We start from the raw sequence: 15,091 nt of genomic DNA, 5'->3' as shown, positions 1-15,091 counted from the left end.
CAGGGAGGCGAGCCCTGCCCGGGTTTGGAGAGGTCACTGTGGGTTTGCCTCAACCCAGCACACTTCCTGCAGAGTGTCAGAGAGCAAGGGGAGGTAGAAGTGACCCAAAACAGTTAGTGGTGGCAACAGAAAGGTTTCTAGCAATCTCTGCTGGAGAGATTCTTGAGGCTCAGTAATCCCAGAAGTTGGAGAAGCTCATCGGAGGTTCCAGACCCACAAGAATAGACACACTTTTCAGGGAGATAAAACATCATGTAGACTTTTCCGGATGTCTTTTTTGAGAGCAGTGGAGCAGATTTCAAGAAATTAAGCAAATATCAATATTTGCAATAATTCTTTAATTGTAGGTAGTCTTTTCTTATCATGAGGTCTTATATCTGTATCTTTGCTTTTTAACACACAATAACTATATGGCTCCTAATTTTGTGAAGAAAATTACAAATATAAAGTGAGATCTCACAATCCAGGCCATTAAATAATTTTTGGAAAATTGTTGGAAAGATCCATTTTATTTTTCTCAGTGTAGGTTACAAACATAAAAGATATGTCACAGGAGAGTTTATTCTTTTGTCAACCTAACTCAAAGAGTTTTCTTCAAAATTATCTTTAGAAATAGCACATATGCCCCTGGGAAGTATTTTTCAGAGATACTTCAGTTCACTTCAGTCGCTCAGTCATGTCCGACTCTTTGCGACCCCGTGAATCACAGCATGCCAGGCCTCCCTGTCCATCACCAACCCCCAGAGTTCACTCAAACTCATATCCATCAAGTCGTGATGCCATCCAGCCATCTCATTCTCGGTCGTCCCCTTCTCCTCCCAGCCCCAGTCCCTCCCAGCATCAGAGTCTTTTCCAGTGAGTCAACTCGTTGCATGAGGTGGCCAAAGTATTGGAGTTTCAGCTTTAGCATCAGTCCTTCCAATGAACACCCAGGACTGATATCCTCTAGAATGGACTGGTTGGATCTCCTTGCAGTCCAAGGGACTCTCAAGAGTCTTCAGCACCACAGTTCAAAAGCATCAATTCTTCGGCGATCAGCTTTCTTTATAGTCCAACTCTCACATCCATACATGACCACTGGAAAAACCATAGCTTTGACTAGACAGACCTTTGTTGGCAAAGTAATGTCTCTGCTTTTTAATATACTATCAAGGTTGGTCATAACCTTCCTTCCAAGGAGTAAGCTTCTTTTAATTTCATGGGTGCAATCAGCATCCGCAGTGATTTTGGAGCCCAAAACAATAAAGTCTGACACTGTTTCCGCTGTTTCCCCATTGATTTCCCATGAAGTGATGGGACCAGATGCCATGGGGACACAGACACACATAAATACACAGACATTACTTCCAAAGGGAATTTAGAATTTCCAACAACTGCAGTATATAAATATTATCATATAATGGACCCTTAGGAAAGAAATTTAGATTTCTTAAGTTAGTGCCACAGGCATTTTTAAAATCTGTGTTTATGTGTAGTATTCATGTTACAGATATGAGTGAGTATATAGAAATGCATATGCAGAAATGTCATTATGCATATTGTCAGGTGGTTTTTTCCTTTTCCATTGTGGTTTATTACAGGGTATTGACCGTAGTTCCCTGTGCTCTACAGTAATGGTTTGCATCTGCTCATCCCAAACTCATAGGCCACCCGACCCCCTCGCCCCACGCCCCAGCCCTGGCGCCACGAGCCTGTCCTGTGTCCGCGTCGCGGGTGACTTCATTAGTGTCACAGTTGAGGAGCCACATGTAAGCCATGGCTATGATGTCTGTCTTTTTATTTCTGACTTAGTTTGCGTAGTTTGATAATCTGTAGGTCCATCCATGTGGCAGCAAATGGCATTATTGCATTCCTTTTATGGCAGACGTCACCATCTTAGTCTTTTGAATGCTGAGTTTTAAGCCAGCTTTTTCACTCTTCTCTTGCACCTACATCATAAAGCTCTTTGGTTCCTCTTTGCATTCAGCCATAAGGGTGGTGTCATCTGCATATCTGAGGTTATTGATATTTCTCCCAGCAATCTTGATTGCAGCGTGTGCTTCCTCCAGCCCAACGTTTCTCATGATGTACTCTGCATATAAGTTAAAAAAGCAGAGTGACAATATATAGCCTTGACATACTCCTTTCCCAATTTGGAACCAGTCTGTGGTTCCATGTCCAGTTTTAACTGTTGCTTCCTGACCTGCATACAGATTTCTCAGGACACAGATAAGGTGGTTTGGTATTCCCATCTCTTTAAGAATTTTCCAGGGTTTGTTGTGATCTACACAGTCAAAGGCTTTGGCGTAGTCAATAAAGCAGAAGTAGATGTTTTTCTGGAACTCTCTTGCTTTTTTTATGGTCCAACAGATGTCGGCAATTTGAACTCTGGCTTTTCTAAATCCAGCTTGAACATCCGGAAGTTGTGAAGCCTGGCTTAGAGAATTTTGAGCATCACCTTGCTAGCGTGTGAGATGAATCTGTCGTGTGGTAGTTTGAGCATTCTTTGGCATTGCCTTTCTTTGGGATTGGAATGAAAACTGACCTTGGAAAGGGTTGGAAAGTCCTGTGGCCACTGTTGAGTTTTCCATATTTGCTGGCATATTGACTGCAGCATTTTCACAGCATCATCTTTCAAGATTTGAAATAGCTCAACTGGAATTCCATCACCTCTAATAGCTTTGTTCGTAGTGATGCTTCCTAAGGCCCACTTGACTTTGCACTCCAGTCTGTCTGGCTCTGGGTGAGTGACCACACTGTCTCCAGGCTGTCTGGCTCTGGGTGAGTGACCACACTGGCTCTGGGTGAGTGACCGCACTGTCTCCAGGCTGTCTGGCTCTGGGTGAGTGACCGCACTGTCTCCAGGCTGTCTGGCTCTGGGTGAGTGACCGCACCGTCTCCAGGCTGTCTGGCTCTGGGTGAGTGACCGCACCGTCTCCAGGCTGTCTGGCTCTGGGTGAGTGACCTCCAGGCTGTCTGGCTCTGGGTGAGTGACCGCACCGTCTCCAGGCTGTCTGGCTCTAGGTGAGTGACCACACCGTCTCCAGGCTGTCTGGCTCTGGGTGAGTGACCGCAGTCTCCAGGCTGTCTGGCTCTGGGTGAGTGACCGCACCGTCTCCAGGCTGTCTGGCTCTCGGTGAGTGACCGCACCGTCTCTAGGCTGTCTGGCTCTCGGTGAGTGACCGCACCGTCTCCAGGCTGTCTGGCTCTAGGTGAGTGACCGCACCGTCTCCAGGTTGTCTGGCTCTGGGTGAGTGACCGCACCGTCTCCAGACTGTCTGGCTCTGGGTGAGTGACCACACTGTCTCCAGGCTGTCTGGCTCTGGGTGAGTGACCACACTGTCTCCAAGCTGTCTGGCTCTGGGTGAGTGACCGCACTGTCTCCAAGCTGTCTGGCTCTGGGTGAGTGACCGCACTGTCTCCAGGCTGTCTGGCTCTGGGTGAGTGACCGCACCGTCTCCAGGCTGTCTGGCTCTCGGTGAGTGACCGCACTGTCTCCAGGCTGTCTGGCTCTGGGTGAGTGACCGCCCCGTCGTGGCTATCTGGCACGTTCCATTGTATGTATGTATCACATCTTCTTTATCCATTCATCCGTGGATGGACATTTTAGGTTGTTTCCATGTCTTGGCTATTGTAAATAGTGCTGCTATGAACATAGGGGTTTGTTTGTTTAATAAGAAAAGGTTGAAAAGAACACAAATTCCCCCTTTCCACTCAACCACTGTTAATGTAAAACTGAAGTGCATGTAACATTAGACAATCCCAGTTAACTAAAGGGAAAAAGGAAAAAAACAGCTCCTGTTTCTCCTCCCACTTCCTTTTGCCAGCCCATTTCACTACAGGTATCCATTGTTAAGTTTCTTATAACTCCTTCTAGGAGAAAGAAAAAATATTTTAAACTAAGGAGTAGCACGTACCTCACGTTAATGTGCTAACAGCTCGTGTCTGGAGATGACTTCACTGTGGACCCGCAAGATAAAAGCAAAATCTGTGCAGTGCAGGTGACTCGCAGTGAGTGGGTCTGACCGAGAACAGGGGTCCACGTCAGCTCAGGCAGGGCCCAGTGCAGCAAGACAGAGAGCCCACCCCCCTGCAGGGAGGACTGCAGAGCCCGAAGGCCGTCCTGGAAGATGGCCATGTGTTGCCCTCTGCATGTTGGTTACAAGTGAGAGTCCGGAAGCAGCACAAGCAGTTCCATTGCCTTCAAATCATCGCTTTAAGAGGACAGAGGGATACAGAATATGTAAAACAAATGAAGGAAACTCATCAATTAACTAGAACACGCCTCTTTTTTGGGAAGACTTACTCCAGAAGACATTGAATGAATGAGGTGTTGGATAGAGAAAAAGGTCAGAGTTAGCCCTTTGCCATCAGAAGACCGCATTCCACATTTCTTTCATTTGAAGTCGCCTTTACTACAGCCCTTTCTAGGGGAGCAGGGTGATGAGTCTGTGCTCAGCATGGGCTCTGGAGTCAGGCCTGGGTTGGAATCCGGCTTTAGTCACTGCCTTGCTGGATGCCCCACGGAGGCTGCTTGACCTCTCATCTGTAAAGAGAGAGAAAGGACAGCCTCTTCAGGGGTGCTGGGGGCGGCACCCCACACCGGTCCATCGCAAGGACTTGAGGGTGCCGCCTGCTCAGGGGGCGGCTACGGCACTGGGGTCATTCTGTGCCTTCCTCAAGTCCCTCTGGCCGTCAGAGTCAGTGTATGAAGGAAACAACTCAGCGCCTCTGTCTTGTCTTAATAATGCGTCCTGACGATCTGAAACCCCACCTTTGCACTTTCGCACGCCAGCCTTGGATGAGACGGCGCCCGGCGTCTCTGGCTGGGCTAGACGCGGGTTGGTTGCCGGCGCTGCAGCTCCTTTGCCCTCTTGCGGCCCCAGCGTGTGTTTTAAGGAGCAGACCGAGCCCTCCTGCTGTCTGTCCCTCAGGTCTGTGAGGTTGCGCAGGCTCACCGGGAGGGGCCAGTTGCGCCCTGTGCGCTCCAGGGTCACCATGTGACGGCCAGGCGACCCCCTTTCTGTGACCGTAGCGCTGGGCTTCCTGGAGGCCTTGCCTTTCCCGATCATCTGAGCCAGGCCTCGCAGCAGCAGCCCCGAGAATTCCCAGCCTCCTGAATGTGTTGCCTTTGGGTGTCCTGTGTCCAAATCCCCAGCTGGTCTCAGGTTCACGGGGTTCTGCCCGGTCATTTAGGAATACCGCTCATCCCGTGTCCTTGTTTCCTGTTGAGTTTAGTGAGACAAAGGTCACGAGAATGTCACGCGTGGGGCATCCTAGGGGCTTCGCACTCGTCCCCTCCCTCCTCTCCTCTCTCCAGCCAGCCTGTAATCGGGGTCCCCACTGATGCTGGAGAAGCTCCTTCAGTGAACTCGGCTCTTACCAGATAAACTCCATCAACACGTAGCCCATGGGACCCAGAACGTTTATTGAAAGTTTCAGAGCAGCCCGCACTCGGAACCCATTAGCTCAGGTCTGTGGGCATCCCGAGCAGGGCGGCCGTGGGCCCATCCAAGAGAGTGCCCAGGTCTGAGGCTGGAGGGTGGCCATGGGCCGTCTAGGAGAACGCCCCAGGTCTGTGGGCGCCCCGAGCAGGGCAGCCGTGGGCCCGTCCAGGAGAGCGCCCAGGTCTGTGGGTGCCCCAAGCAGGGCAGCCATGGACCCGCCAGGAGTGCACCCAGGTCTGAGGCTGGAGGACGGCCTGCACCGCCTACTCTGGGTCGGGGGTGCTCGGCGCGCTGCGGATGGTCTGTGTGTGCTGAGTCCATTGCAGACACTCGGACCACGCTGAGCCCTTCCCATGTGTCCACCATGGGCACCCAGCATGTGTGAGGGGCTCGCCTCCCCGGGGGGGAGACTGTGGCCTATGGAGGGTCAGAGACTTGAGGGCCCCACGGCTAGACAGCAGCTGAGTCAGACTAGACCCCAGCTGTATCCGGCTCAGCAGGTGTGGATGTGAGAGATTCTGCTTGGCAAGCCTTTCGTGCGTCGCCTGCAACCACTCCAGCTTTAGCTGATCTCTCGCAGGCCCAGTGCAGGAGGCGCCTTGTCCAGCCCAGCTCCAGTCATCCCGAGCCCATGCCCCTGCCTCCAGCCTGCAGTCCCCCCAGGGCTGCTGACCAGAGCGGCCAGGCCCCTGCCTGAGGACACGCTCTGCTGGGCTCAGCGGCCCTGTCCTCACCCAGCCCTACCTCCCTCCCTGCCCCAGAGCCGGATGACCGGGAGGACAGAGCCCACACTGAGGGTGCCAGCAGCTTCTGAAAGGAATGTGGTGCTCCTGTCCCCCTGGCCTGCGCCCCTCCTCCCCAGCACAGCCAGTGAGATCACCGTCAGGGGAGAGACCGCCCTACTGGACTCATCCTGCGCTGCTCACGCTGGTGGCGGCGTTCCTATCAGTGCCACGCAGATGGCAGGGAGCCCTGAGGGGTCGATCAGGCTTTGTCTCATCGAGGTGTGCCCAGTGGTCTGCCTCCGAAATACTGTGTTTCCTGCAGAAAACTGACCTTCCCTGAACCATCACCCCCCACTCTTCAGATGTCTCTCCCACTCTGATGGCCTGAGACAGGATCGGATGGTCCCTCTGTGCTTTCATTGGCCAGGGTTGTAGGTTTGTTGGTGTGTGTGCAAGGCCTCATCTCTCCTGAGCTGGTGTTTCAGAAGCTCGTTACGAGCTCCTGTGGCCATCCCCACATCCTCGGGGCCGGCAGACTTTCTAGACACATTTCCTACAGTCAGCGCACATAGGGCTTGTTCCCCAGTGTTTGAAGGAAAGATTGTGCATGCCTGCTGTGCCTTGAGGATATTTAGCATATTCAAGAGTGACTTACTGTATAATTTTGAAAAGTCGTTCTGGGTCAGGACTTCAGACCTTCGAAGGATGCTTTTGGGGGAGTGCCCTAAGGAGCACCCTGAATCCATGAGGAGTCAAAGCAGCAGCCTTGAGCCGCGGGAGCGGGTGAGCTCCATGCCACTGCTGCTGGGACCCCTGAGGCCAGGACAGAACTCAGAGGCCGTCGTGAGAGGGGACCAGCCCCAGCCTCTGTCGGCCCAAACCAGCCCCGGGTACAGCTGTTCCCGGGGAAGGGGTGTGCTGTTGGCAGAGCAGTTCTTTTCAGCTGGGGCTGTCTGCAGAGAGGAAGCCACAGGGGCCATCGGCATCTGAGAGAAAACATGCCTCAGTCCTGCTGGAGTCCGGCACAGCTCTGCTTGGTGAACAGCGTGCCTCCAGGCATGAGCGTCAGGCCCCGGCGCCCACAGACATGGTGAGCGTCAGTCCTGTCAGTTAGGGCGCCATGCATCTTGCGGGCTGCAGGCCTGTTGACCAGGACTCGTCTGCCCGGGAGCTGTCCAGCGAGGCCTGGCTAGAGAAACGTCTCGTCGTCCACCCAACGTTGTCCTGAGCCTGTGTGCTAGGCCTGGAAAGGGTGGAGAGGCTGGCGGCCCTTTCTTCTGCCTCACGCGCTGGTGACTCCAGCTTCTTGAGGTCTAAATCTTTCCATTCTCACAGGGCACAGACATGTTAGCCAGTCTCTGTAGCAGAGGAGAAATGTATTTTAGTACATGGTTTTTATATGCGATACACGCCACATAGTACTTTATTAATACTACCACCAGTTTGGAATTTGATCACTCTGAGATAAATTCTGAAAAGTGCTGACTTAATGTTATCTCTGAAACTATAGTTGGCCAGGCAGAATAAAAGCTACAAAAGAAACTTATGGAGAACAGAACTTTCAAATCCTCTCTGGACTGGATAACTGGATACATATTCCCACACAGTAAATGACTGATAAGCTGATTTGTTAAAGCAGGTATTCAAAAGATTTCACCTAGATACGTCATTGTCTTATTTTGTTACGATGGTTATTTTATGTAACAGTCTACGTGTTATGAAAAAATTTGGAAACTTAGACTGTTAAGTGGATTGTACTTATGCTGTCCAGTGTGGTATCTGTTCACTACATGGGGCCTTGGAGCACTTAAATATATGCTGGAACGAGTATGCACGGGGTTTTCAAGACTTCGTTTGAAAAAATGAGCGTGAAATATCTCAGTTGTTTTATTTTGAGGACATGTTGGAATGATCATAGTTTGGATGTTTGGTGAAGTAAAATAATTATTTAAGTTAATTTTACTTGTCTTTAGTCTGTTTTTAGTTTATGTCTTTAGTTTATGTCTATGGATACTAGAAAATTAAAATGACACATGTGGCTTGCATGCTGTTTCTGTCGAGCAGCGGCAGTGCAGTCAGTCCCCTTTAGGTCTTCCACGCGGAACATCAGCAGAGGTTGACTGTCACCCTGCCACCCAACAGGAGAAGCTGTGATGGGTGCAGCCACTGCCCTTCCTGAGATCTGGTCTGTAATATAAGCAGGGACACTCTAATTGAATACGAGAGACCTGACCATGCATTTGTGTTTCCAGGAAAAAGCATTTCAAAATGTGTATGTATCTTAACAACTGAGTAGGCAGGCCTCAGCCACTCCCCAAATCGAATGGCTCCTTAGGTCCCCCTCTCTGATACAGAAATACAATAGCGTATTGGTTTAGTCTTTAAGTTTGGACAAATCCTATGATACTGCTCGCTATATATCTAAACACTCTTTCCTGGGCATAAAGTTGATTAAACTCTGTAAGCTTCAGTTTTCTCATGATGTCATTAGGATCAAATGATATAGCATGTAAAGGTCCATACATGTGCATGGACAAATGTTTTGTAAGCATCACTTTGTTGAGGTGTATTTTAATTTTCTGATTTCTTCTTTGGGTCGCCAGTCTAGGGAAGTATGCACATAGTAAAGGTTCAGGAATGGTATATAGCTATAGGACAGATAAAATCTAAAATCCAAGTTTTCTTGATTTTATTATAATTTCAACATGGAAACAGTTGATTTCTATAATAAGGATCACTTCTTAAGATTTTTTCCCCTGATAATGTGTGTGTGTGTGTGTGCGCTCACACGCGCATGCATGCACACACTCAGTCGTGTCTGACTTTTTGCCACCCCATGGACTGTAGCTGCCAGGCTTCTCTGTCCATGGAATTTTCCAGGCAAGAATACTGTAGTGGGTTACCATTTGCTCCTCCAGGGGATCTTTCCAACCCAGGGTTTGAACCTGCTTCCCCAGCGTCTATCCTGCATTGGCAGACTGGTTGTTTAACACTTCACCACCTGGGAAGCCCAATAATGTTTGTAACTTCTTTTAAATGGAAATTTTTCCCAACAGCTTTAGTGGAACTTTACTTTTATATTATAAATGCCTGACAGATAGAGATACCCCCTACCTTATTTTCAGACAGTAATCAAAAAAACTAAAATGTTATAAGATTTTATATATATAATTGCTTACATTGTTTTTTTCATTTTGGAAGATAAATTGGAAGAAGGGAGTTGTTGTAGTCCACAAAATTCTAAGTTTTTCCAGGAGTATAATAAAACTTAAATGAATCTACCTGGTATTTTAGAGCAACTTGGAATCTGAACTGTCATGTCAAATGATGAGATTCTAGAGATCATTGTTACTGTTCAGCCGCTCAGTCGTGTCCAGCTCTTTGCGACCCCACGGACTGCAGCACGCCAGGCCTCCCTGTCCATCACCGTCTCCCAGAGCTTTCTCAAACTCATGTCCACTGAGTTGGTGATGCCATCCAACCATCTCATCCTCTGTCGTCCCCTTCTCCTGCCTTCAATCTTTCCCAGCATCAGGGTCTTTTCTAATGAGTCAGCTGTTCGAATTAGGTGGCCAGAGTGTTGGAGCTTCAGCTTCAGCATCAGTCCTTCCAGTGACTATTCAGGACTGATCTCCTTTAGAACGGACTGGTTGGATCTCCTTGCAGTCCAAGGGACTCTCGAGAGTCTTCTCCAACACCACAGTTCAAAAGCATCAGTTCTTTGGTGTTCGGCCTTCTTTATGGTCCAACTCTCACATCTGTACATGACTGTTGGAAAAGCCATAGCTTTGACTAGATCTACCTTTGTTGACAAAGTAATGTCTCTGCTTTTCAATATGCTGTCTAGGTGGGTCATAACTTTCCTTCCAAGGAGTAAGCATCTTTTAATTTCATGGCTGCAGTCACCATCTGCAGTGATTTTCGAGTCCAAGAAAATAAAGTCAGCCACTGTTTCCCCATCTATTTGCCATGAAGTGATGGGACCGGATGCCATGATCTTAGTTTTCTGAATGTTGAGCTTCAAGCCAACTTTCTCACTCTCCTCTTTCACTTTCATCAAGAGACTCTTTAGTTCTTCTTCATTTTCTGCCATAAGGGTGGTGTCATCTGCATATCTGAGGTTATTGATATTTCTCCCAGCAATCTTGATTCCAGCTTGTGCTTCTTCCAGCCCAGTACTCATGATGTACTCTGCATATAAGTTAAATAAGCAGGGTGACAATATGCAGCCTTGACGCACTCCTTTCCCAATTTGGAACCAGTCTGTTGTTCCATGTCCTTAAGTGTTGTTTCTTGACCTGCATACAGGTTTCACAGGAGGCAGGTAAGATGGTCTGGTATTCCATCTCTTTCAGAATTTTCCACAGTTTGTTGTGATACACACACTCAAAAGCTTTAGCCTAGTCAGTGAAGCGGAAACAGATGTTTTCCTGAAATTCTCCTGCTTTTTCTATGAGCCAGTGGATGTTGGCAACTTGATCTCTGGTTCCACGCCATCTAAAGATTGTTCCTCTGCCATCTAGAGATCATAAGTAGAGTATAATTTTTTTAAAAAGAAGGAGTAATAATGAGAATTTCCCACTTATTTAACAACTAAATCAGATCAGAGATCAGAGGTCTGATTTAGGTCTCACCAAGCTAAAGCCGAGGTATCAGGAGACCTTTGGGGGAGAATCGTTTGTGCTGTTGGCAGTATTCAGTTCCTAGTTCCTGTAGAACCAGGGTCCCTGTTTCTTCACTGGCTGTCAGCGGAGGGCCTTTCCCAGCCCTCGAGGACCCTCACTGACTCGTATCCCTTTCTCCATCTTCAAAGGCAGCACCAGCAGGTCAGCGCTGTCTGTCTTCAGCTGCCTTGTTTTCTGTAGTCGCATCTCTGACTCTTCTTCTGCTTTCCTGTGTGACTTTAAGGACCCTGTCCACACTAACCCACCATGGTCACCCAGGACACTCTTCCCAGCTGCAGTTCCTAAATCACGCCTACAGCATTTCTTCTGCCACGTAAACTAGCACACTTACAGACCCTAGAGGTGAAGGGCACAGGCTCTATTCCACCTGCTATGAGTTTGAGGGGGGAGATGTGAATTCTCAAGTTTGACCCAGGAAGAGGTAGGAAGCTTTAATAGAGGAATTAACGTAGAAAAACATCTAAAAGAGCCGTTGTAGTAATAACTTTAAAAAGTTAGCAGCACCAGCAAATGTTAAAGGTGAATGACCCAAATTTTGAAGGGACGGATAAACGTGGTTGTATAAACTTAGGAAAAGATGGAAAGGTTTTCATTTCATTTTGTGAAAAAGATATGTTCTTGTGAATCAAAATGCTTTGGTTTCTTAGACTACTTTTTGTCTGTGGACTTTTAGAAGTAATTTGAAACTCAAAGCTGAGCAAACATTCCTTCTATTTTAGCTCTATCTTCCACCACCCCAAGGCAATAAAAGCTTCTTAAGGAGTGCAGTTCCAAGGAACAAAGAGAAAATATTCATAAAAGGAAAAAGAAAAGCCTAGGTTTATAGCACATACTTAAATTGTTTCCCACCTTATCATCTTGGGTAAGAAATGCCTTCCTTGCAGGACAGAATCCAAAAAAAAAATGTAGACACGCACATATATATATACAAAGGAGCTATGTTCTAGAATTTAGGAAAAACGCCATTAAGACAGTTTTTTAAAATAAAACTAACAGAGACAGTTCACACAGGACCTTCAGATGGCCTGTATTAATATGTTGAGAGTTTTTTTAAAAAAGATATTCACCCTCACTTAATTATTAAGAAACCTTAACTAACGTGATGAAGCCCTCCTTCCATCAGATTAACCAAATAAACATTTAATGCATCGTGTTACTTTTACGCTTAAGTATAAACATATTATACACATGTATTTATGTTAAAATCCTGTGTGTGTGTGTATTGGTCACTCAGTCATGGACTCTTTGTGAGTCCATGGACTGTAGCCCACCAGGCTCCTCTGGAGTGGGTCCATGCCCTTCTCCAGGGGACCTGCAGGACCCAGGGTTGAATGCAGGTCTCCTGCACTGTGGGCAGATTCTTTATCTCTATCATTTGAGCTCTTCAGGAAGCTCTTCAGGAACCTCTTCAGGAAGCATGTTAAAGTCCTAGGAGAAAGCCATTTGGAGCCGTTTAACTACAGTAGAGTGCATGTGCCGTCAGACATAGCAGCTGTGCATATATAAATTTATCTTATGGAAATAATTACCTCTACCTAAAGATGTACCTAGACAGCATATTAAAAAGCAGAGACATTACTTTGCCAACAAAGGTCCGTCTAGTCAAGGGTATGGTTTTTCCAGTGGTCACTTATGGATGTGAGAGTTGGACTGTGAAGAAAGCTGATCGCCAAAGAATTGATGCTTTTGAACTGTGGTGCTGGAGAAGACTCTTGAGAGTCCCTTGGACTGCAAGGAGATCCAACCAGTGCATTCTAAAGGAGATCAGTCCTGGGTGTTCATTGGAAGGACTGATGCTAAAGCTGAAACTCCAGTACCTTGGCCACCTCATGCGAAGAGTTGACTCACTGGAAAAGACTCTGATCCTGGGAGGGATTGGGGGCAGGAAGAGAAGGGGACAACTGAGAATGAGATGGCTGGATGGCATCACCGACTCGATGGACATGAGTTTGAGTGAACTCCAGGAGTTGGTGATGGACAGGGAGGCCTGGCGGTCTGTAATTCATGGGGTCGCAAAGAGTCGGACACGACTGAGCGACTGAACTGAACTGAACTGAACTGAAAGATGTACCTCTCTAGAGTTGTCATTTTGTTTGCAAAGGTGAAAAATTAGACAAACGCTAAGTATTTAGGAACACTACAAAGTTTTTCTCTTCACATTCCTTAAAAAGTGTAAGGCTGATTTTTATACAAATCAAAGGTAAATTGTTGTGACCAAGTAAGTCCAAAAAGTAAGTTACAGAGGGGTGGACTTTTGGAATAACGGAAGAAGGGCCTCTGAAAAATCTGTTTCTCCATAAATAAAACAGCAGTAGTGGCAGAAACGCCAAAGTCAACTTGTTCATAACTCTGACAATTAAAGGTCTGAGTCAATTTGAGGAGCATCTACTCAAGAAAAAAATGACTCAACCTCAGTAATAATAGCGTGCTTTGTACCATTTTAACCTTCCCTGTTTCCACTCAGATCTGCCATAACCTTTGTTGACCAGCAGCCTTGCAACCACTGGGGAAAAAGAATGAATCTGGAACACCCTAAAAGTCCCATCCCCAGTCACTAGTTCCAGCAGCTCCCGCAAAAAAAATCTTGTTCTTAGGGCTTGTGTTTATTTGACTTTAATCAGAACTCACTTAGAGAGAAACCCTATCCACAGAACATCCATCAGAAATAGTCAGTGGTCCTTACTGAACATCACAGCTGCCCAAGGCAGAAATGGAGCAAACCAGAGACTAACCAAAAGCTTAACAGGAAAACCAGAGGCTAGCAAGAAACTTAAAAGGGAACTCTAAGGAATGGGATGTCCACTGGAGGTTTTGGAAAGCTCCAGCATGTTCCTAGGAACCTAGAAGGCCACACACCTGCAGGACTGTGCACAAGCCCAGGGATGACCTAAGAAATGCTTAATCTGTCAGATGAACTTGAGTCTCTGCATAGACAAGAAAGAAGACTGCATCTGAATTGTAAACTGCCTCAAGCACAGAGCTCCAAGCAGGGGTCACAGACTGGTTCCGGGCGTTTAAGGAAAGGGAGTTCCTATCCCTTACCTGACCACTTAGCTAGCCCAGCAAAGACTTCAGAGTCACACAAAGCATGGAATATAGACTTTACAGAATTAATTTAGGAAAGTCACTAAAAAAAAACCCGACAAGGAAAGCAGATCTGGACGTTGGGGTGGGAGGAACTTGGCTCTCGTCACTGTCTAACTTTAGAACATTTGCAGTTACTTGATCCCTCTCTTCCTCTCGTGCCCTTAGTGGGTTGGTCAGTAAATCTAGTCAGTTTTGTGTAGCATCTGACCCTTTCTCAAACCACCAAGCTGCGATCAGTTGCCTGGCTTGGATGTTTGCAGTGGCAAAATTGTTCCCCGCCCCTACCCTTTTTTTTTTTTTTCGTTCCCACCCTTAAACTGTTCCCAACACACCTGTCAGAGGGATCCTTTGAAAATTAAGTCAAGTCATGTCATGCCCCTGCCCAAATCCTCTAGCTACTTCCAGTGGCTTCCCTTCTCGGAGTAAAAGGCATTAAAACTCCACAGATCGCCCCCTGCCGGGATGCTCTGCTGGCTCCCAGACCTCAGCCCGCTCCCGCAGGCTTAGCTTTAGCCGCACTGGCTACTCTGCTGATCCTGCAAACCACAGGGGCCTGCTTGGGGCCTTGGCGCCTGCTGGCCCTTCGTACTGTCTGCAAAGCTGGTATTTTCCCTTCTCTGGGTGCTTGCCCAAATGTCCTGCGCCTCAGATCTCGGTGAGGCCTTTCCTGACCGTCCCGCTTCAAACTCCACACCCTCCTCAGACACTCTCAGGCCCTTTTCTGCTTTGTTTGTGCCCACCGTGTGTTCTGCCGTGTGATGCCGTTTAAAATCATACGTGTGTTTTGGATGTGCATGTCTGTCTCCCCCACTGGAAACTGAGCCCCCTGGGGAGTGGGGTTCCGACGGTTTAGTGTCTGCTGTCTCTGTGTCCCTGAGTGTCTGGTACTTACTGTCAGGCCCTCAGTTACTGTGGGTGAGCGAACGAATGCAGCAGGGAGTGCACGCCAGGGGCTGCGCCAGGTCCTTGGGTCCCCATCACAGCCCTCCGGAAGTGTCCCCGTGGGCCCACCAGCCCTGCGTGGCTCTGGCTGCAGCCGGTCCCGTTCACTTGTCCTCCGCGCCCAGCAGGACTTTCTGAGCCCGTGCTCCTGCCCGGGAGCCTCACCGCCCCCAAGCCTGCGGGGAAGGCCCTGCGAGCGTCACAGATGCTCCCCTGCAACGCGGGG

The 15,091-nt window shown here is 48.1% G+C and overlaps 1 protein-coding gene across 17 annotated transcripts in view; it reads left to right on the top strand.

The window, feature by feature from the left end:
- The window catches only part of TBC1D5 (TBC1 domain family member 5), a 623,629-nt gene that overhangs the window by 555,666 nt on the left and 52,872 nt on the right, over positions 1 to 15,091 (top strand). The gene's annotated exons all lie outside the window — the stretch shown is intronic.

Source organism: Moschus berezovskii, chromosome 1 (assembly GCF_049115385.1).
Source record: "Moschus berezovskii isolate FMDL1 chromosome 1, NW_MosBer_1.0, whole genome shotgun sequence".
Lineage (NCBI taxonomy): Eukaryota > Metazoa > Chordata > Mammalia > Artiodactyla > Moschidae > Moschus > Moschus berezovskii.
This window is presented reverse-complemented; position numbering and strand designations above follow the sequence as displayed.